Source organism: Octopus bimaculoides, chromosome 6, assembly GCF_046866305.1.
Source record: "Octopus bimaculoides isolate indiv1 chromosome 6, ASM4686630v1, whole genome shotgun sequence".
Taxonomy (NCBI): domain Eukaryota; kingdom Metazoa; phylum Mollusca; class Cephalopoda; order Octopoda; family Octopodidae; genus Octopus; species Octopus bimaculoides.
Window position 1 is genome coordinate 11,124,551 of NC_142933.1, and position 25,463 is coordinate 11,150,013.

Consider the following 25,463-nt stretch of genomic DNA (forward strand, 5'->3'; position numbering starts at 1 on the left):
TCGTGTGTGGGATCACAACGGGAGGCAAATACGTTTAGTCAACGTAAAGGATAAGCACAAAACAGCCAAAATAAATGCTAAGGATATTTTAAGTGACGTAATGGAGGTTACAGTGATGTTTTTTATTGCATCTGTAAAGGTAACAAGACCCGAAGTGCCGAGATCGTATTTTATGCTTATTGTTTATTTTTTTTTATAAGTTTTTGCTTGTCAAAATTAGGGTGTGTCCTCGAGGAAGACGCACCTTCGACGCCGGGAAATAAGACAGATTTATCGAAACACATAACTTTTATATGATTACCGCTGTTTCGTAACTTACTTCTTGTAAAATTAATTTCAGTATGAAGAAATGATACGTAAAACTTTGAATTAATATGTCTGCTCAGCATTACATATTACAATTACGTTTTTGGAAATTAATGCAAAGAACGAAGGCTAGTTCATCATATCACTAGAACATCATAGGTACATCAACGCTTCAAATTTACATATGAAATTCACTGTATAATTTTATAATGACTGCAAGTTCAGAATTGGACGAAATTACATTTACTTCGTCAGTAATAGGAAAATAACAGAGCAAAGATATAGTTTGGTGTTATTCATTGTAGAACGAATGCCCTCAGATCTATTAAGTGGTAGATAGAACGTTAAGGAATTTTACATCTTTAATTTCAGCGAAATGACGAGAAACAAAATAACAAAAATACATACTTGTACATACGCGGACACACATACATACACACGTAGACACATACACACGCAGATACACACATATACGTGTATATTACGTACGTAGTGTGTATGTACGTACGTATGTATGTATATGTATGCACGTATGTATGTAGGCATGTATGCATGTATGTATGCATGTATGTATGTATGTATGTATGTACGTATGCATGTACGTATGTACGTATGTATGTATGTATGTACGTATTTCGAATGTATATACGTGTGTGTGTATCTATGTATGGATGCATCTTATAAACTCTTAAACAACACGAAAACCACACTCATCTACTGTAATCATATGAAACTACATATTTCACATCAGTGGGTTGCTTACCTAGAAGAATGCAGCGACCCTAAATAGCTACCCCTCACTAATATTGCGCACTAGATAGCTATCCCTCTTATTGCGCACCCTGACATCAACCGAGGATGTTTTGCGTCCCCGCACTCAGATGAATTCTCATCCCATATGCTAGTTAACCCATGGTTGGCACCCTAACAGGACCTACTATACCCGATCAGAGTAGACTGGGAGTAATTGTGGTTAAGACGTGTTACCACACTCCTGAAACTTATAACCTAACGAATGAAGTACAAATGTCTCTTTATGTTGGCCTTATTCGTCATTCCATCTACTGATACGCGCAGTAAGTTACAACATTTGTCTGTCCCTGTGGTTCAAAATTTGTCATCTGAGAGATCATGGACGGAAGGTCAGAAATATTATTGATAACGAGGAATCACACGCGTAGACGACCATCATTTATGAAAATGGAGCAATCACCATGTATGTATGTATGTAAGTGTGTGTGTATGTATGTATGTATGTATGTATGTATGTATGTATGTATGTATGTATGTATAAGTGTCTGTTTTTGAAAAGACGACTTTAGAAATAAAATATGCATGAATTAATATTATGTTGGAATTCTGGATTAATTCATCATTTTATCACTTTTTGCAAAAATCAAACCTGCTCAACCAATCTCAACTTTTGATATTTTGATAAAATTTTCATTATCCAAGAATAACATCTAATTTTTTTAATTCATTAATCATAAAGATACATAAATATACATATTTTCAGTATACATAGTATTTTTTAAATATAATTTACTTAATAAGACATTGAAAGTTTTGTAAACACGAGCAAAGTAGTACGATCACATCTGGTAGACATTTTTGCATTACTATGTTTATCCATTCCTGTTGGCATGTTTCCATCGGAAAAAGTAAGTTCTAAAAAATTATTCTTGTCTTCACAACGAAGAGAAGAAATCTTTATACGAAAGTGTCAAACTTACAGAAAATTGGATCATTAAGGTATAGCAAAACGAAAATAATCTCGCTAAATCCGAAGGAATTACTAGAAAACATAATCTGTTGCTATTTTAAGAATGGTAATCTCTTTAAAAATGATGTAGGTTGAAAAGTGAAGACGAGTTCGGAAAAATATACTAAAAGAACTTCACGATGTTTCTCACAGACTTTCGCTCTGTTACATAGAAATTATAAAAATTTTCTGGTTATATCAACATGAACGTGGTCAAAAAGTGAAAGCTGAGTACGTTGATAAAAATGTTTAGAAGACTGAAAGAATAAAAATAAAAAGAATAAGAAAATAATGTATCGGTTCATTCTCATTACATTCTGGAAAATTCAAACATCAATAGGCTGACCACCGTTGTTTTACGTCATCGGAGGACATCTCCCCGCTTAAGAAGCTGTATGTTCAGAACACGCGTAATACATTGATGTAAGGGGAAGGGAAGGGAAACACTGAGGTGTTTCGATTGCCTTGTATGACTCCTCGACTCCTCGGTGAAAACTTACCTCGGATCAATGAATCTACAAAGACTACTAGCTCTTGATTGTGGATATCTGCGAATAAACTAATTTGCTGATACCTGCTGAAGTTTCTTAAATTAATTCATGGTGTGCGCGCAGAACAGTGAGAATCCAAATAATATATATATATATATATATATATATATATATATATATATATATATATATATATATATATATATATATATATATATATATATATATACAATCATTGTCATGTCTTCTGCCAAATTCGAATGTGGATATGCAGATCGTAGTTGTCTTCTTTCATAAGATTATAAACAAAAAGCAGAAACTTCCTTCATTCGAACACACCACAAGATTTTTGATAGTCAGAAGCTAGGGATGAACTCCTCGCTTTTGACTACTCATCATTGATAAAACTCCTCAGAAATAGTCTATCATCTTCATCTATATACTTCCTTCTGAAGCATGCGATTTCTTATATCACTATAATTTAACTTAATATTATTCCATTCGCAAGAAACCTATTTATACATTCATTAATCATGTCGATACGATTTCAGTATTCATATTTATTTGCATATTTATTCATAACCAAATTTCTATGCTGCTTTCTCACTCACACACAGAGCAATATATATATATATATATATATATATATATATATATATATATATATATATATATATATATATATATATATATATATATATATATATATATATATATATATATATATATATATTGATAATGGAGGGTACTGCTTATAGTACCAGCATGCTACAGATAGCAGTCAAAACGAGTCAAAAGCACCGTTATCATTTCTACACAAGGGCAAGACGAGAAAACGGTCAGTAAAATCTTAAGTACAAGTGATAACTATGGTTTTGAGTCGTTTTGACTGTTGTCTTTAGCATGCTAGTCCTTTAACTAGTACCCTTCATTATTAATTGATAATTTTGCCTTTATGGTTCTTTTACGCCTACTAGACTCTGATATTATTGTAAATTATTAACAGTAATATTGTCACATACACACACACGCACACACACACATACAAAAACACACACACACACACATACAGATACACACACACACACACACACACACGGCGAACTGGCAGAACTGGCAGAAAGGCGAACTGGCAGAAACGTTAGCACGCCGGGCGAAATGCTTAGCGGTATTTCGTCTGCCGCTACGTTCTGAGTTCAAATTCCGCCGAGGTCGACTTTACCTTTCATCCTTTCGGGGTCGATCAAATAAGTACCAGTTACGCACTGGGGTGGGTATAATCGACTTAATCCGTTTGTCTGTCCTTGTTTGTCCCCTCTGTGTGTAGCCCCTTGTGGGTAGTAAAGAAATAACACACACACACACACACACACATATATATATATATATATAGTTGAAATTTACAGAAAAACAACAAGCAGGTGTTTTAGTTTGATGCTCGGGAAGGTGAGAAAGTCTTTTACGTTTCGAGCCTACGCTCTTCGGCAGAAAGGAACGTAAAGAAATAAACAGAGAGAATAAAAAAAAAAAACTTTTTGAATTAGCAATCACTCATGACTCACCGCTAACTTAAAACAGCTGGTTGTTTTTTATACACCTGTCTTTGTCTTTTGTTTTGCTGTAAATTTCAATGATATATTCTATGCTCACGTTGTCGTACCAGTTTTAACCTCCTACGCGTCGGATTTACTTCTAGCTGAACTTTCTGCACCTCTCCTCATCTACATACCAGCACTCTACCCGGAGTACCAGTGCATATATTTATGAATGTCACTGGACACTTCCGTATATATATATAGTGTAGATGAATATTTTATGTAGATCGACTCAGTTTATCACTAATTCTTTTCCACTTGTCGGTGCAGGAGGTTTTCTGTCAAGTTACAAGTCACCTGCCCAAAAACCTTGTGAGTCTGCAGGTATAATGTCAAATTACCAAGGCAACTGACTCTACGAAAATGAAAAATAAAATAACATATATACATATATATTTATATATACATATGAATATATATATATGTGTGTGTGTGTGTATGTGTGTGTATGTATATATATATATATATATATATTCATAGGCTTCTACTGTGTATATATATATATATATATATATATATATATATATATATATATATATATATATACATATATGTATATGTGTGTGTATATATATATACGTATGTACATATATATATATATATATATATATATACATATATGTATATGTGTGTGTATATATATATACGTATGTACATATATATATATATATATATATATATATATATATATATATATATACATATATGTATATGTGTGTGTATATATATATACGTATGTACATATATATATATATATATATATATATATATATATATATATATATCACACATTTATACGTATATCGGAATCGAAGGGAAGAAGTTATGTATCAAATATTACCTTCTGATATTTCCTTTTGGTCTGGTTAAGTCCTTTTACACCCAGGGTGCATGGCCGCAGTTGAAAGGCTAAAATCAATGAAAGAAGAAACAAATGTAATAGGTTGCCGTTCTTGTGGAAGAATGTTTTTCTGTGTACTTGTACGTGTGTGTGCCCCCGCGCGCGCATGTGTGTGTATGTGTGTCTGTGCAGTTTTTGTTAAACTGTATGTCTCTTTGAGGATGCCGTAGATCTTAATTTATCAAATGGCAAGACAAGCGATAAGCTACACAAATGTAAGGCGGATAAAATGGTAAAAGCAACTGTATTTTCTTCCTCTTTCAATATTCGAAGAATATAACAATTCAGAAGCAGGAATATCTCATTATATAGTTAATCCTTTAGATTGTGTCCAAATCCTGTCCGATTGATTTGGCATTTTCTCCCTCCATGATCGGTAGAATACGTACCAATATTTCATTGTAGTTAGATTCAATTATCCAGGCCATCTTCTCTTTCTATAAATGTATAGCCTAAGACCAATGCTAAAATTCATTAGGTAGGTAAATCGTTCAATTCTGATACATTTCTCAGTCGTCTTGCTAAATTCTCTTTTTTTATATTGTTGCGATTTGCGACCCGATCTATGGTCAAGAGAATTTTAATTATGTCTATTATGTCTGCTTTCTTTTTCGTTATCAAATATAGTGTATCTAGGACTACATTATCGATTTTGTCCTTTTTCTAAAATAGCAGAATAGAATTTAACTGCAACTTAGGCAGCTCGAGCGAGCGTACAATGACATCTTCGTTTGTTAGTTACATCTCAAGTTCTTAACTCCAGTCTATTGTGGCACCGATTCATAGATGTCTCGTACTGAATTGAGCATCTCTAATGATAAACTTTAAAGATATTGTTGTTGTTAATATCGGTGTTATTTTAGTTATTGTTGTTGCAGCTGTTGTTTTTTAGTTCCATTTCATCTCTTATAGAGTAGACCTATGCCCAAAGGATTTACAGTTATAATCATACATTTTTTTCCACATAATAAATCTAAATCTCCCTTATTGAATATATCTAACTTTTGCAGCTATATTTTGAAGAATAAGTTACTAGATGAGTGGCGTAAAGGCTTCTATTATTTAGTGGTTTATTCCACCAACCCAAACATTTTAAAATTTAAAGAAAATTTACTAAACGTAGTTTTGAGATGAAATTATTTTATTCTTCAAATTTATCTATTTTGCTTTCCCTTAACTATCAGTGCTCATAGAGCTTATTTCACTTTGTTGAATAATTAAACAAATGAGGAACAATTTAGTATACTCCCTCTTTTACTCTTTTACTTGTTTCAGTGATTTGACTGTGGCCATGCCGGAGCACCGCCTTTATTCGAGCAAATCGACCCGAGGACTTATTCTTTGTAAGCCTAGTACTTATTCTATCGGCCTCTTTAGCCGAAGCGCTAAGTTACAGGGACGTAAACACACCAGCATCGGTTCTCAAGCGATGTTGGGGGGACAAACACTCACACACACACACACACACACACACACACACACACACACACACATATATAAATATATGTATATATATATATATATATATGGGAGAATATACAAATAATAACAACAGACGAGGACAGGTGGTGTAAATAACAAAAGTATATATTAGATATATATATATATATATATATATATATATATATATATATATATATGTACATATATATACGACGGGCTTCTTTCAGTTTCCGTCTACCAAATCCACTCACAAGGCTTTGGTCTGCCCGAGGCTATAGTAGAAGACACTTGCCTAAGGTGTCACGCAGTGGAACTCAACCCGGAACCATGTGGTTCGTAAGCAAGCTACTTACCACAAAGCAACTCCTACGCCTATGCATGAATTTATAAGAATTAAAACTCCCTTTATTCAACGCACGACCCGCTCTGTTTAGTTAGTCCTTGTTAATGTGATATAGCTGTGATAGCTATGAAAGTCTTGAGGTGTGCGTTAATATTCATGCTGGTGCTTTTATAGCTGTGATGACTGTAAAACTATGGCCATATGATAACTAAAATTGAAGTATCTAAGAATATATGTGGTGTACGTTACGTTAAATAAGAGTTAGATGTTTTTGAAGTTCGAGATAACGGAGATCTATAGGACGGCATAAACTTCAACAAAGCGTTGTTATTTAATTAGGAAGACAATAAATGAAGCTAATAAGAGAAAACTTCAATCTAGAAACGATAAATAATACTACTGAGTTGAGTTTCTTCAATACTGTAATAAATCGTAATGCTACAATGGTTCAGATGTAAAATAACAAATTTGGCTTTAAATATTCATATTATGTTTCATGCAAAGATAACCAAATAAACTGAAAGCTAGGGTATTTGAGTTTCCTACAAACATCTCATAATTACCGTTCTTGAAATTGCACTTGAGTTTGTGAAAATCCCCGGAATGGAATATATAAGATAATTGGTTTAGTAATTGAGTTCAGAACGGACAAGGAGATTCGTGTTTTGATTTAAGTAAAAGCACCAACAAATACCGGGCAGTAAATAAAGATTCCGCTTCAATAATTTTCAATCATCCTACACTAAGTAAATGAAACAAGTGTACATGACCACTATTTCGAGAATCGTTAAGAAACGTGTTTGAAGCATGTTTCAAGTTTGTTGACCAGTATTGTATAATAATATCATTATTGTTTCACTTTTACCTTATTATTTTGGTTTAACTCATATAATCTACGATGCCATCTATATTCGGAGAGACTCATGGCAGGGTTCGAATTCATATCACCGAAGCATTCAAGTTATCTATTGCCTTATGTGGCACCTGGAATTCGTTAATCATCACATGGATGCACACAGTTCATACGTGGCTGTGTGGTAAGTAGCTTGCTTACCAACCACATGGTTCCGGGTTCAGTCCCACTGCGTGGCACCTTGGGCAAGTGTCTTCTACTATAGCCTCGGGCCGACCAAAGCCTTGTGAGTGGATTTGGTAGATGGAAACTGGAAGAAGTCCGTCGTATATATGTATATATATGTATGTGTTTGTGTGTCTGTGTTTGTCCCCCCCACCCAGCATCGCTTGACAACCGATGCTGGTGTGATCATGTCCCCGTAACTTAGCGGTTCGGCAAAAAGTGACCCGATAGAATAAGTACTAGGCTTACAAAGAATAAGTCCTGGGGTTGATTTGATTCGACTAAAGGCGGTGCTCCAGCATGGCCGCAGTCAAATGACTGAAACAAGTAAAAGAGTAAAAGAGTAATATGCCTATATCAATACATACATGTGTGTGTGTGCGTGTGTATGCGTGTGTGTGTGTGTCTGTGTAAGCATACATGTATATGTGTGTAGTCTACAGATGTTTGCAATGTTGATATAGAGTGAGTTCTTAATAACGATCGTAAACTCTATAAACTATAAAAGTATAGCTTGCAGCTACGAAGTGGATTGATACAATTTGTAAGCATCAAAGAGAAATATACTTCTTTATTACAATGATTTCTCATTCCCATCTCGCACACAACAAGACCACGTGCTTAGTAGGTGCTAAGCATAATGATATATCATATGTATTATGATTCATATGAGAACCAGCTAAGCTAATCAAGTAGCATTTCTAATTGCAGTCATACAACTGATTAAGTATGAACGATATTAGACACAGAGTGTATATTCATTTATACAAACAATCATTATGCACATGTACACAGTCACACGTACACACACGCATATAATGTACTGTTCCGTGAAAGTTCTCCATGTGGTGAGAGATAAATATTATTTAATAAACACAATACATGTTTACATATGCTACAAATAGTTTCTTGTACTGAGAAAATGCCAAATAATGAATTATAGCATGTGTAACATCGCACAGTCATCAGGCACAAACCGCATAGCATAAGGAACTAAAAGTTGAATGAGAGAAGAAACGTGAAAAGTCAAGACGTAAGCATATGGAAAACGTGGAAGGTATAACAAATCAAAAAATGAAAAAAAAAATCAGAAATAAATAAAGCTATACAAAGATTTATCACCCTTTATCTTAAATTGTAAGGCTGGGAAAAATAGCGACAAATTAATCTGGTATAGGCGGAATTTTCCAGATTTTCAAAAGGAACTTAGACATACGTTTACAGCTGCTGAAAATTTCAGACCTAAGTTTCAGTAGTGAGTTTAGAGATTTTAGATCTGCAAAAGACCTGAGATTTCTCAGCTAAAATTAGCTTACATTTACTTGATTCATCAACATAAAGTGTGGATTCTTCTATTATTTTCCACTTATGTGGTGTTGCGTTAGGTTTCATACTCCATATGTAGCTATGAGTATGGAACCACGTGTGTACGTCACTGCCAAATCCATTTTTTGTAACTGTTTCTGTTGTTTTGTGTATTTTGCATAGAACTGAGAATTTCTAGTATAAGTATATAAAAGTTGACTTCTGCAATACAGTGTTCGCAATCTTCTATCTATTCTTGGCTGTTATTATTTCCGTTCATTTACGTTACCAAATTCAGTGAGCGATCCATAAATGCCATTGGCTTCTTCTTAATCTTAACAGCAAAACTTCAACACCACCATTACTATTTCCATAAATAAAAAGCAATAGATAGCAACACTGAAAATGCACCAGCAACATGCTTTATATGACATTTGTGGTATCCCTCATTATTCTGTCAATAAAATAAGTGAAATAATGTGGCTTGATTCAGCAACCTTTAAATGCATCACCTTGTACTAATATCAGAAACATTTGTCGTCTCACTGTCATGGTAGTACATTTCTTAGTTTTTCAGAGAAGTAGACTTGCTTTCGTTAGCAATCTTAAAATGCAATCTAGATTAAGCATTGATGACATATTTTGTGAAACAGGCCGCATGAGACGTAGTTTACCATCTGGTAGTCGCACCACTAAAACCTTCGAGGTAATTTTTCTTTAGAAGTGACATTCAGATACTCCCGTGGGCCGAAGGTTGCACCTGACAGATCTACCCTGTCAGATTGGTAATACATCTTTATTTATAACTCAGGTTCCATAAGGTTGTTTGAGTGAATGGTTTTTGTTGTTGGCCGACTGTATCTAAGAATCAATAACTTAACCGTTTCTGCTCTGCCTCGTCGTTTTCCAGAAGCAAGTGACTAATCTTAAATACATTTTCTGCTTCACTACTCATGGATACACCACAAAGGAAAGGCAAGTGGATACGTTCGCAGCATCTATGGAGCCACAGGTGGTACAAGGTATTGACTTAGGGTCACTCTCTCTGGATATCTTGCAGTGTTTTACTCACTTAGCCTTTCTTAAACGCTCCATAAACTATCTCACATAGAAGCAGGGGTCATGAATTTTGCAGAGGTAGTCCCATTCTCTCACCTTTCAATCTGTACTGGTATGAGTAGAACAACTAGCATGGGCACAGTAAATATTAGGATCCAGTATCCATATGGGGGTAACTTGTCTTAGATGAGAAACTAAAAACTTGAAGGGTCTGTTGAGGCGTCTGTGAATGACTTCCTTCCAGAGACAATTCCGTGACATGCTAAATAACCTATTGCTGGAATCCTGATTACTGTGGGCCCGAGAACATGTCACACGTCTCAAGCAAGACCTTGGAAATTTTGGAACCAGTGCCCCACCACCGGATGCAGTTTAAAGTCATACCAAGGGCACCTATTTACGAGTCAATAATGGATTCTACATGCGGTCGATCTACCTTCTAGAAATAACAGATAAATTAAGGCGGTGGGCTGGCAGAAACGTTAGCACGCCGGGCGAAATGTTTAGCGGTATCACGTCTGTCTATACGTTCTGAGTTCAAATTCCGCCGAGGTCGACTTTACCTTTCATCCTTTCGGGGTCGATAAATTAAGTACCAGTTACGCACTGGGGTCGATGTACTCGACTTAATCCCTTTGTCTGTCCTTGTCTGCCCCCTCTATGTTTAGCCCCTTGTGGGCAATAAAGAAAGAAGATATAACAGATAGATGCCACTGGATAATTGTCCAGTGTTTTATATAAGGGAGCGTACATTGGATAATGAAACTGTTATACAATACATCTGAAATAAAATACTGGATAGTCACAACTGGAAGGTACTTGATCATAAGTCTATTCGTTCATCTCTTATCTGAGTTTAACTACCAACAATAATATAAAGAACAAAAATAACACTAACAGCTACAACAACAACAATGAACATAGCAGGAACAACTTCGATAACTGCGATGACAGGCACAACTACAACCACAAACGCCTACTCTATCATAACATGTACTATATTTATCTTGCAAAGACTGACTATCAAAAGATTTGATTGCCTGAAGTTTTCTGATGTTAACTGCACAATCTGCAATTGCAAAATTGCAATATATTTTACAGCTCTTCTAATCAAGCATTCTATTCTAAAACCTTCTATTTTTTTTTTTTTTGCTTTTACTTATTATCTCTCCCATATTGGTTTCTTTCTGCTCAATGTAATTTTGCTGGAAACAGCACAGCAAGAAGGTTTTTTTCGTTCCCGTTTTTAGTGACTATCTTTCCTGTTTTACTTCATTTTAAAGAAGCAATTCTATTATTCCGTATATTATCTACTCTGTTTACCGAAATGCTGCGGGTACCTCTTTTCTACATACACTTTTCTTCTATTTGATTACTTTGCTTTTCATTTTTCTATTTGTTTCCCTTACATCTTCGTTGGCGAATCATTGAAAACAAATGAGACACATCGTCGCCTTTGAAGTGTCATTTTCGATTCTTCACTATTTTCCTACTCAATTGATTTGATATTCTGCAAACCTATCTCTTTACGGTTTTCTTAGAATTAGGAATGTATTATAATGAGTTAAGCAATAGCATCTTCGACGTGTTCTTTTTGTTGTGTTTTTTTTGTTTTGTCTTTATGGATTCTGCAGCGAATACATCATGCAGGTTTTTTCTGTACACCAGTGGATGTTAAAAAGGGATCTACTCACCAAAAGGAGTAACGAATTAAACGAAATGAAAAATGTACTCTATGAATTTTCAGTAATTATGCTTGATGTACTTCCTCATGGCTGTGTGGTAAGAAGCTAGCTCCCCCCCCCCAAAAAAAAAATTGCCTCGGGTACAGTTGTGCTGCATGGCATATTATATATATATATATATATATATATATATATATATATATATATGTATAAGAGAATTTGACATAGCTGCCCTAAACTGCGTCTCATTACGAGCCATTGGTTCGTCTGGTATCGTGGAGAGGAAAGCGTCAAGTTTTGTCTTGAAGATCTCCGCATCCATGTCTTGCATGTCTCTCAAATGTTTTGGCAGGGCATTGAAGAGCTGAGGTCCTCTGAAACCGAGGCTGCTGCAGTATCTCGTTCTTATGTGAGATGCAGTGGACGGTACCTTTGGCACCATGCAGTGGCGACCCGTGCGGGCATTCCTGTAGTACTTGATACCAAAGTTTGGCACCAGTCCTTCCAGTATTTTCCATATGTATATTATTACATATCTCTCCCGCCTGCGCTCCAGGGAGTAGAGACCTAGTGCCTTCAGTCGCTCCCTGTAGTTCATCTGTTGGACTGTGGCGATCTTTTTTGCATAGTACCGCCGAATTGCCTCGAGTTTTGCTGTCCGCCTAACACTGTGTGGTGACCACAACTGAGAGCAATAGTCTAGGCGGCTCAGAACAAATGTCTTCCATAGAGTCAACATGACTTTTTGATCCCTTGTACGGAATGTCCTCAGTATCCACCCTGCCAATTGTCTGCACTACACATGTTGATGCCCAGATCTCTTACTGTTTGTGGTTCTGGGATTGCAGTACCTCCAGGCCCTGTGTATGCCAGTTGGGAAGTCCTTGTGGTCTTGTAGCGCAGTACTTGAATTTTTTTTGCATTGAACTGCATATTATTTTGCTCTGCCGACTCATATATTGCATTTAGGTCATTCTGCAGGCTTACAATATCATCAGGATTCTTTATTGCGAGTGACAGTGGCTCTCCGAGTGACCGTGGGCATGTCCAGAAGGGCCACTATGAACAGTAGTGGCCCCAGAACAGTTCCTTGTGGAACACCGCTCAATATTTGTGTTTCCCTAGATAGTTCTCCATTGGCTGCAACTGTCTGACTTCTACCATTCAGGAAGTCATGCAGCCACTCTCCTAATTTACCAGCTATGCCAAGGTTATATATATTATATATATTATATATATATATATATATATATATATATATATATATATATACACACATACATACTTATATATATATTATATATACACACACGCATACACACACGCATACACACACGCATACACACACACACACACACACACACACACACACACATATATATATATATATATATATATATATATATATATATATATAAATAAGCATCAAGATATCAAGTAGTGATGCAGTACGACCGTATCAAGCGGCTCCTTTTAATTGAACAGTGCAATCATTGCATCAATTTAAATGAAGTGTTATCTTCAGCTACATAAAATATAGAATGTTCTAACTAGTAGGACACATTGGTATGATTTTTCTTAAATATTTTAACAGAATAAGAAGATGGAAGAAATTCACGTTGTCGCTATTGTAGCAAAGTGGCAAAGAATAGACAACACGTTCTTAGAATCGCATGGAGTATAGTGGCGTCATAGAGTTGTAAGGGTTGTAATTCATTTCTAATTTATTTATCTCTTTATCATCTATTAAATCTGAGACTAGAAGACTGTCTATTTTGATTAAAGAATAAAAGTGAGTTGATAGCTCATGGCTAAGTATGGTCATAAATATTATCATAGTTATCCGTTTTCCCCAAGAGAAAGGAAATAAGATATTAAGAAGAGTCAATTTGATAGCAGTAACAGTCTATAAGAAAGAGGCTGGGTAGGGATAGACTTTAAATCATAGTGTAAATTACCAGTTAAAGGAGCAAGACACAAAGAAACTTAAGATGCTAATACATAGAAAATTCATTAGGGGCACGATGGGGGAACGTTTATAAACAATATTGTTATGCTGTATAAAATAATATTTAAGAATTCCAAAGTGTTATCATAGCCAAAATAGATTAAAGGTGTGTATGTATCATTTATAAGCATTAAAAGGAAGATTATGTGGAATTAGTTTAATAGCTATTCTTGTACTTAATTAATTAACTAATTATTAGGTTATTAGGTGGTTTCTATAAAGACTGCTCAAGGCATTTATATGGAATATCAAGAAATATATAATACTATCTTTTAATTTTAAGCCATGAATCAGAAGCGTGATATTGAGATAATGGTAATACAGATATATATATATATATATATTTAATTATAAAATCTAAGGTATAAAAAGAATATGAATACTCGTAAAATATGTGCTGATATTAGTATGTGTAAAGTGAAAAACAATGCATACAGGTAAATATACAAAGAGGGTTTTTTTTTTATATATATACATGCACACACACACGCACATATATATGTGCATATATGCATATATACATATACACAAATATTTATACGCTTATATGAATATATTGTAAGTATCTTGCATAGACCTATGTAACTGAAGAATATAAATTTAAGAAGAAGAGAAATAACAGTTTATAATGATATCAAAATAAGAAAACAAAATAATAAGAATTTTTAGAAAATAATAATAAACATATATAACCTACATATAAAGAGACAGGGGATTAAAATTAGAGGCAGGGATAAGATAAAGGTAACCTGAAAAGGGAGGGTAATAGGTATGGAAGCAGTGGGGGCAGTTACAGGTATTCAAACTGAAGGGGTTTTTGAAGTTGAAATGTTACAGGTGCTATTGTATGTATGATTTTATAGTTTCTAGGGGGTTTATGATTTAATCAAAGGGAGAATTACTTTCATAAAGCCACTACAAATATATTCATAATATGACTAGTAGGGTAGAATATCATAAAAACGAAAATAATGTAATCACCAAAATAGGATGAAGTCAGACTAACTAGGCAGGGGGGTTATTATGGGATAATATAAAATATAGCACTCCATATAACACAACACATAACATATAACATATGTAATGTAATATAATCTACCATATACCATATCGCATTTTGTTTTATATATTTTATATTTATATAGTTTATAACGGATACGACACGAAAATTAATTCCCACCATCAAAGTTCAAGTATGATGACTATCATTGTTAGTTTTGAAAATGCTTAAATATGCGGGTGATGCTATGCAGGTATGATACCCTTAGGTCTAATCTATTATTAATCAGGTTGTTCTTGTCTTTGTACTTAAAGATCTCATAAATTTCCATAGAGCAAAGTTCACACGTATATCGACTATCTCTATAAGGCTGCACTCTGCATTATGTCTCATTTAAAGCGAAATCCGGTCCAGCGATCTTTAAGTTCTGAAATCTTACTAGAGAAAGACGTACTATTAGCTTTATGTCTAGTATAGCATCCAGAATAGATTTACTAAGTCGACCAATATCGGACGAAGTCGGGAAAATCAGTCTAACATATAAATAGACAGATGAACTTTCACTTTGTTTCTATTTACCGCATTCGTGCACAAAGTATTGGTCCGCCTGAGACTAAAACCAAATATACCTACCACTGCATGTCATGGAAATGGACCCAGAACTATGTGGTTGGGAGTAAACTTCTTGACTATACAGGCATCCTTATTTAGTAATTTCGTTTCATTTTTTAGTATTTCCTTTTATTGTCTTGAGTATCTTTGGATGCGATGTTGAATCACGCGATGTTGTGAAATGCATTATTTTCTCTTCATTATAGTCGCTTGAATTACATAAGGAAAGTCAAAGAAGTACCCGTGTGATCATTACATACTATCGGTATATTTACATAATCACACATGCAATAACATCCATTATGCTTGCGTTCGTTGAGATGACACGTCGACAGAACTTTGATAGAGACAAGGTAAACCAGGTTGATGTGACATCTGTATGTCATTTCATTACATTGACATACACTTAAAATCATGTCTCAGTCACTCTGGTTTCTAGCATTGTTGTGACGTGTGCTGCAGCCCTGAGAAGGGCTAAGTACCCGTTTCCAGCTGGTTACACTGGCGAGCGCTCGGACGACCCAGCTGTGAAGGTTCTTCTTTTTTCTCACGGTCCCAGCGGAATTCGAATCCGGATCGCCGGCTCCAGAGGCGCAGCCCTACACGACTACACCAATCTGGCACTCGCATGAATTGGGGCAAATTAAGCCTTATGAAATTGGTATTTGTTCCTCCTAGAGAAGATCCAAATTGAGGCCTTCCTTCTCCGCCGTTTCTTTCATGGCCCTCAAGGTTCTAGTCCTGCTTCTTCCAGAGATGGACAACTGTTTCATGAGGTTGTAGGCAGATGAGCTTACCAATCCCTTGACGCCAACCTCGACTGCGGAGACTTTGGTTTTGAATTCAGCGTCCCTCAGATCTCGGCGTACTTTTCTGTCTTGTTTGTCTTCTAACTTTTAATTTTTTAAAGTCTTATCAGTCATTGGATTGCATCCGTACTGGAGCACCGCTTTGAAGCGTTTTGTCGAACAAATCAACCCCAGTGTGTGTTTGTACTTTTAACTTGTTACTTATTGTCTCGTTCATTTTCTATAGAATCGCTAAGTTACAGGAACGGAAACAACTTGCACCGGTCGTCAAGCAGTGGAGGGGTACAAGCACAAACACACGCGCACAAAGTAGACGCTCATATATACAACAACATATATGCAGGTGTGAAAGCGAGTGTGCGCGTGCGCGTGCGGTGGGCTTTTTTCCCTTTCCTTCAATCAGTCCGCTCACAAAGTTTTGGTTGGGCCGGAACTATTTTAAAAGACACTTACCCAATATGCCACGCAGTTGGACTGAACCCAAATCCGCATGGTTGGGAAGACAGTTTCGTCATTGTAGCTACTTGCATTTCACTTGCTCGTTATGTCAATATAAAGAGTGTTTGACACTTTACGTTCCAAGTTCGAATCTCACCGAAATGAATTCCGTCCTCGGACTCCCTGCGGCTGATCGAATAGTTAAGTTTCAAAAACCGGTATTTAATTGCTTCATCTAACAAATCATTTGTTGAACCCAGTTGCCCTCAGCTAACAGATAACAAATCGTCATGGGCACAGTGAAAAGCAAGGATTAAAACGATAACTTACATATTTATTTGTATTATATCTGCATATGAAGGTGGCGAGATGGCAGAATCGTTAGCACGCCGAACTAAATGCTTAGCGGCATTTTGCCCTTTTCAACGCTCTGGATTCAAATTCCACCGAGGTAGACTTTATTTTTCCTTCTTTCGGGGTCGATAGAATAAGAACCAGTTGAACAGCCGGGTCGATGTAATCGACCTAGCTCCATCCTAAAGCTTGCTGGCCATGTGCCAAAATTTGAAACCAATAATTCTGCATAGTATTCTTATTAATATTATTAGTATTTCGTCCGTTTGACGTCTGAGTTCAAATTCCACTGAGCTCAACTTTGCCTTTAATCCTTTCGGCCTTGACAAAATACGTTCCAGTTGAACTCTGGGATCGATGTAATCGAGTTTCCCCTTCCCCTAAAACTGCTGGTTTTGGGCCAAACTTTGAAGCCAATATTCTTGTTATTATTCTTAACATTCTTAAGGCGACGAACAAGCAAAATCGTATGCACGCCGCGATAAATGATAAGCAGCATTTCGTCCGTCTTTAGGTCCTGCGTTCAAATTCCGCCGCTGTTCACTTTGCCTTTCTCTTTCCGGGGTCGATAAATTAACAACCAGTTATGCACTGAGGTCGATGTAATCGATTGGTCCCGCCCTAGGAATGTCTGGCCTTATGTCTATAAAGATTATTCTTAATCTGTTCGTTCATGTTATATCGTGTCAGTGTAGATCAGTCTCTCCTTTCAGACAAATGTGTGTTCATAAAACATTCGATTCGTTAAGCCAAGTTCCCTTATACTCAGAATCAATTGTGTTATAAACGCGCATTCGTCAATAAGGAATTGCTTTCCATTGACGAAGTACAACACGGATTAACATATTCACTTTCCAACCTGCCGGAATGAATTAATAACAAATATGTAAGCCATCGTTTTTGATTTTTGCTGTTCATCATTCACATGACGATTTTTCACCTACCTACCTACCTACCTACCTACCTACCTACCTACCTACATACATACCTACCTACTTACATACATACATACATACATACATACATACATACATATATATATGTGTGTGAGAGAGTTAGATAAATAGATTGATGCATAGACAGTTAGATAAATAGATTAATGCAAAGATAGATAGATTATTCATTAATATTAGATACAGAAAATACATTATTTTATTTAACAGCTCCATGGGTAAAAATCATGCAATAGATCTCATGAATATAAATAATTGAAAATATAGTAAAATAAGATTTAGTAAATATAAGCTTGACATTTGACAGTACATTGAAAATCCTGGGTATATTTCTGTCGTATTAGACCTCATCAGCAAAGCATTGTCTAACCGTTACTTCAGATCACGGATACCTAGAGAGAATACAAAACATTGTAGTGACTGAGCGCAGTGTGGCGCTAGAATTTAATGACTGACCTTTTGTTTTGAATATCAGCCTTTGAACTACATTACATACGTGTGCTTTGGCGTGTGCATGCATATATGTGTGTCAAGTTGTATGAAGGTGCGTGAAGGTGTGGGAATGTGCGGGGGTGTCAGTGTGTGTGTGTGTGTGTATGTGTGTGTGTGTATGTGTGTGTGTGAAAGTATATCTTTGTGAAAGTATGTAAACAGACTTGATTATATGAACGGCTATACTACTAGACGGAAAAAAATCATTGTGCCTATAGTTTCTATGTATAGGTAGACATGAGATATACATGTGTGTGAAACTAGACTGTGCATATATATATATATATATATATATATATATATATATATATATATATATATATATATATATACGTATGTATGTATGTATGTATGTATATATATATATATATATATATATATATACGTATGTATGCATGTATGTATACATGTGTGTGTGTGTTTATGTATATATGTATATATATGTTTGTGTGTATATGTGTGTCTGTGTGTCTGTGTAAGTCTGAGTGTGTGTGCGCGCGTGTATGTTTGTATATGCCTGTACATATATAACATGTTTTCGCCTAGACATTGCGATAATAATAGCCAGTTGTTTTATTTAGAACATACGCACACCTCAAAAGAAGCTATATATATACACATGAACAAATAGACTTCTCATGTATTCATATATTCACATAAACATTTACATAATTTCCATAATACAAACATATGTACACACATCCGAAGCTGTCATTAGCAATGGGCATTATTAGCTCATAACTACATCTCTACCGGAACAAGTTCAGAAATATTTCCTCGAAGCCATGTGAAATATTATTTCAAAATACAACGAAACCATCCTAAGAGCCCCATAATCTTGGCACCGAGCCACACTGAACCCTGCTGACGCCTAAAGACTTGAAATATCTGTCTCATCTGTATTTTGCCCACAAACATTCTACATTACCAAACCCTGGTTATGTTTGTATGTATATGTGTCTATGTGTTTTTCAATGTGTATATGTACATATATATATATATATGTGTGTGTGTGTGTATTTGTGTTTGTGTGTAAATGTGCAAGTATATATGTATATATACACACACATACGTTAGCAGACATGCCGGCATACAAGTAGGCACAACATATATATATATATATATATATATATACCGACACACATACATACGCATACATATATATATGCATGTTAACATAGAGATATACATATAGACAGATAGGTAGATAAATAGATAGACAAACAGAGAGAGGGAGAGGTAGTGAGACAGACAGACACACAGATAGATAGATAGATAGATAGATAGATAGATAGATAGATAGATAGATAGATAGATAGATAGATAGATAGATAGATAGATAGATAGATAGATAATCACAAGACAGTTTAGAAAGCATTTCAATATGAACGAGTTCGCTCAATTGGTGTCTATAGTGTATGCACACACAAACGTGCGCATACACACATACACGCACAGACACACATGTACACTGATATATACACACTCATACATACACGTAGCTTTATTCAAACATTATTATTTGTAATTACACATAAATACAAGTATAAATATATCTACGCTTGTGTGTGTATGTGCGTGTGTGTGTCTGTGCATGCTTTAATAATATTAATGCATGCACATACGCACATACACAATAAACATGCTTCTATCTGTTGGACTGTTTCGACTGATCAAAATTTAAACTCTGTAAGGTCCATTTTGCCCTGAAGATCTTCCACCCAGGATACACAAAATACATTATATATGTTTTGTAATTAATTTGGGCGTGAAGTGAAACAATTGTAGGTAATGTTAATCCATTAATATAGTTAATTATATCCATTGAATCACTCTATTCGCAAACTTCTTAATGATATTTGATGTTTTATAATATATTTATTGAAGAAGCATCACTTCAAAATATATATTAAACCAGGGCATCTTGGAAAAAAACATCTCTGTAAGAGGCTTAAATATTCTCATAGTATGTGTGTGTGCGTGTGTGTGTACGTGAGCGTGTGAGTGTGTGTGTGTGTGTGTGTGTGTGTGTGTGTGTGTGTGTGTGTGTGTGTGTGTTAAATAAAATGAGGTAACAAAGCCAAGACAGTGTGAAATTTCTAGGACATTTATAAAGAAAAAGGTAGACTAGCAGCTCTTTCAAGGATATGAGGGATATCCCTTCATCAGAAACGATAGGAGGGAGTTAAATAGATGGGAATTTTAGATCTTCTGAATACCAAAACCTCTCACTTCGAAACGTTTAGCTTAGAATAGGGGCAGCTGATGAAGGAAATGTTCTCTATGCGGCCTCTCTGTTTTCCTGTGTGTTCCTACCATTGTCCGAAATAAAAGTTTGTTTCCCTGCTCTGTTTATGTTCTCGTTTTTCATTTTGTCCACGTTTCATTTTTCTGATGTCCTGTACCCAGATATGCATGTATATATACATGTAGATGTAGGTATGTACATACATGTAAGTATATATGCATATACTCATATATTATTTGTATTATTATTATTATTATTATTATTATATATATATATATATATATATTGAATAGTTTCTACACATTCTTATACCTGTAGAACAGGTGGGACATGCAGACAATATCTTGCATTCAAGGTGTAGAGCACGCCTTCGTAGAGGTTTGTTTAAATGAGTACCTCGTTAGATCCACTCACCATTTTATTCAGTTTCTTAATGTGTAACCAGAATGATGCGTCATATCCGGAGTGAAAAGGCGAGAGGATTTCATGATGAACTTATTTCCACAATCATGCGCAACATCTTACCTACGCTTTACAAGTGTAAGAATGTGTCGAAAGAGTTGTAATGATTTTAAATGAAGAATGCTCTTAATTCCATTTCACTTATTTTTGCATATGTGTGTGCGTGTGTGTGCGCGAGTGTGCGTGCGTGCCTGTTTGTGTTTGTGTGCATGCACGTATGTATGAATGTATGTAAGTACGTAAGTACGTATGCATATATATGTATACAAATATATATATATATATATACATACATTTTCGTGGTACATACATAATTATGTGAGTACGTGTGTGTGCGCGTGTGTTTGCATGAATGTACGTATGTGTGTGCATAAGTATAAAAGTACGTATGCCTATTTATATGTATATAAATACATACATACATATATATATATATGTACATATATATATTTATATGTCTGTATAGGTATGTGTATATGTATGTGAGTGTGTGTGTGTGTGTGTGTGTGTGTGTGTGTGTGTGTGTGTGTGTGTGTGTGTGTGTGTGCATGCATACGTATATACATGCTAACCTTTACTCGCAGAGGCAAGGCACATCATGTTATCGTGTTTTTTTTCTTACAGCTTCTTTTCTAGAGTTTTGAAAAATGTGATTTACACGCTCAGTGATAAGCTCGTGAGGAAGTTTTTCGATATCCAATATGATTTATAATTCGATTACGTAGCAGAAGTTTTGTAAACTTCCCAGCTTTAAGTGCAATATTGATCACATATGCACGATACCTTTCCAACTCAAAATATGCTGACATCAGTTGCACCACTTCACAGTAAACAAAGAAATGTAAGATTAGAAAACCATTAGTGAATATCACGTATATTATAACGAATTCATCTCAGGAATAGAGGGTTAATGATGGGATATACAGACCAGACTGGTGGAGGCGCAATGGCCCAATGGTTAAGGCAGCGGACTCGGGGTCATAGGATCGCAGTTTCGATTCCAAGACGTTTCGATTCCGGGCGTTGTGAGTGTTTATTGAGCGAAAACACCTAAAGCTCCACGAGGCTCCGACAGGGGATGGTGGCGAACCCTGCTGTACTCTTTCACCACAACCTTCTCTCACTCTTACTTCCTGTTTCTGTTGTGCCTGTAATTCAAAGGGTCAGCCTTGACACACTGTGTCATACTAAATATCCCCGAGAACTACGTTAAGGGTACACATGTCTGTGGAGTGCTCAGCCACTTGCACGTTAATTTCACGAGCAGGCTGTTCCGTTGATCGGAACAACTGGAACCCTCGACGTCGTAAGCGACGGAGTATCAACACTACAGACCAGACTACAACGCTAAAATATTGGCAGACATCATAGTTTCGTAAATAGTGATACTAATAATAGCACAAATATTTGCCATGTTTGACATGAAAACAAAAATAATACAAGCGACTTTCACAAACTACTTTTTCCTCAAGTTGTGACTATGAAAGTCTAAGAACATTGATCATTGAATTGGAAATTTTGCTCTTCATAACAAGCTTCGAGAAACATATTCAGTAATATATTTAAAATGTGGAGGCGCAATGGCCCAGTGGTTAGGGCAGCGAACTCGCGGTCGGAGGATCGCGGGTTTCGATTCCCAGACCGTGTGTTTATTGAGCGAAAACACCTAAAGCTCCACGAAGCTCCGGCAGTGTGTGTGGGGGGGGCGACCCCTGTTGTACACTTTCACCCAAACTTTCTCTCACTCTTTCCTGCTTCTTGAGTAACGCTGCGATGGACTGGTGTCCCGTCCAGCTGGAGGAGGGAGAGACACATACGCCATAGAAACCGGGAAACCGGACCCATGAGCCTGGCTAGGCTTTAAAAGGGCGCAAAAAATATATATTTGAAAAGTATAAAGACTTAAAATTTTAGAAATAAAGCGTAAACGTGTTTACAGTAACTGTGGAAAGATTTCACTTCACACAGACACACACGTACGTATGTACGTACACGTGTGTGCGTGTGTGTGTGTGTGAGTGTGTGTGTGTGAGTGTGTGTGTGTGTGTGTGTGTGTGTGTGTGTGTGTGTGTGTGTGTGTGTGTGTATTGCGGCCTACGTTTTTCTCCATGTCTTCGTATACTTCGTTCTTACTATTGTGATTGTATTTTTCTCATCCCCTGCTTCTTACTACACCATGCTTCATCTTCATCTATCCTCTCTATATTGCTATACATATACGTGAATGCGTGTGAGTGTGCGCGCATGCGCGTCTATGTGTGTGCGTATCGTCACTTAGCCTTGCTTTTTGTTTATCCTCTCACCTTCCTTTAAATATTTCCTCCCATTCGCCCTTCCTTTACTCTCAATTGTCTCCTCTTTATAATATTGAATTACTTTTCTTTCACTGTGTCTAAATTTGTTTCTTTTGCGACTTCTACTCACTGACTCTATTCTTTCGTTTTTCACTCGCTTTCCCCCCTCCCTTTTCAGTTTATTTCTTCTATTCTCATTCTATCATTCGGATTTTCTTCCCTTTATGTTTTACTTCTGCTCTGCTTTATTCCTCCCAAGCTCCTTTGTCCGTCGCTGAGTCTAGTTGTGCTTCATTCTTCAGTTTTCTATTTAATCTCTTATAACGGATATGTTTACAAGTTTCTCTTATTTTGTCTCCAAATATTGTCACTTTATAACAATGCCTCCTTTATATCTTTCATTTTTAATTTTTCCCATCATATCTTTCTCTGGTTATCACTTAAACTAACACATACGAACACTCACACACACATACACACATATATAAAGTAATGAGCACAAAAGCAAAACACCGCTGGCGGGGCAAGTTTTAACAAATTGTGTATTAGTTTGACGTTTCCAAATCAAATAAATAGTCTTCACGTTTCCGATGCTAGCCTATCATATGAAAAAGTAACGAATGAACCTCGGTGATTCGATGATATAAAGATTGAGAGAAAGCAGTTAGAAGAGTGGTTAAGGACTGGCTGGAATACATTCTTAATAGGGGACGGAAGCACGCATGATGCGGAATGGAGTGTGTCCATATTCGAGGATAACCGTGTACTGAGTTGGGCATACAATCAGCTATGTGTGTGTGTGTGTGTGTGTGTGTGTGTGTGTGTAGTGGTATAAAATGCTTGGTTTCATGTATAGATGCGCACACACTCGTGCTTATAGACATGCACATGCAAGCCCCCACCATATATATATATATATATATATATATATATATATATATATATATATATATATATATATATATATATGTATATATATATATATTAAAATTAATCAAAGCACACACTAAGTATGTCTACCTCCTGGAAATAACAGTCAAAATGCTTAATTAGGAGTTTTCACAGTTAAATAAGACTTTTCACAGTTATTTTCAGCAAGTAAACATACCTAGTGTGCCCTTTAATTAGTTTTAATCTTTCAGCAGCTTGATTCTTTGGTGGGGATGGAGGATGCATTTGCCTATATTATTGATTCTGTTATCATTTTTAAATTGTTACACTAGATAATAATAGAGTCGATAATGTCTTCGCAAATATTTTTTCGTGATTTATTTGCTCCGTATTAAAATTATCTGTGTGTGTGTGTGTGTGTGTGTGTGTGTGTGTGTGTGTGTGTGTGTGTGTGTGTGTGTGTGTGTGTGTGTGTGTGTGTGTATGTATGTATGTATGTATATACGGGTGTGTGCCCGAACTGTCACAAAATGATTATACTATCTTACTAAGAAGCGGAGAAAATAGCAAGGAATCAAGATTTTTATCTGGTATGTTAATTAAAGTAGTCTTGTTCGTTTTAGTTGTTTAAATACATGCCACTAGCTAATCTTAGTTATTTGGCTTTGCTCGTTTTCGTTTTATATATTTGTGTGTGTATGTGTTTATGTGTGTGCGTTTATGTGCGTGTGAGAGTGTACGTGGGAGTGTGGGTGTACGGGGTTTTCTGCATGTGTGTATATATACATATATATGTATATGTATGCTTATATATATATTAATGCATATATATATATGCATACAGATATACATATATACAAATATAAATATATGTATATATATGTATGTATATATATATATATATATATATATATATATATATATATATATATAT

At 35.6% G+C, this 25,463-nt stretch overlaps 1 protein-coding gene across 7 annotated transcripts in view; it reads right to left on the minus strand.

Moving 5' to 3' along the window:
• Positions 1-25,463, minus strand: part of LOC106871985 (FMRFamide receptor) — a 335,494-nt gene that overhangs the window by 102,382 nt on the left and 207,649 nt on the right. For 6 of the 7 annotated variants that reach the window (XM_014918777.3, XM_014918779.3, XM_014918781.3 and 3 more), the window contains one exon: positions 4,996-5,063. The exons of the other annotated variant lie outside the window; for it this stretch is intronic. The gene's annotated coding sequence lies outside the window, so the exon portion shown is untranslated. The remainder of the gene's footprint in view (positions 1-4,995; positions 5,064-25,463) is intronic. 7 annotated transcript variants of the gene reach the window in all.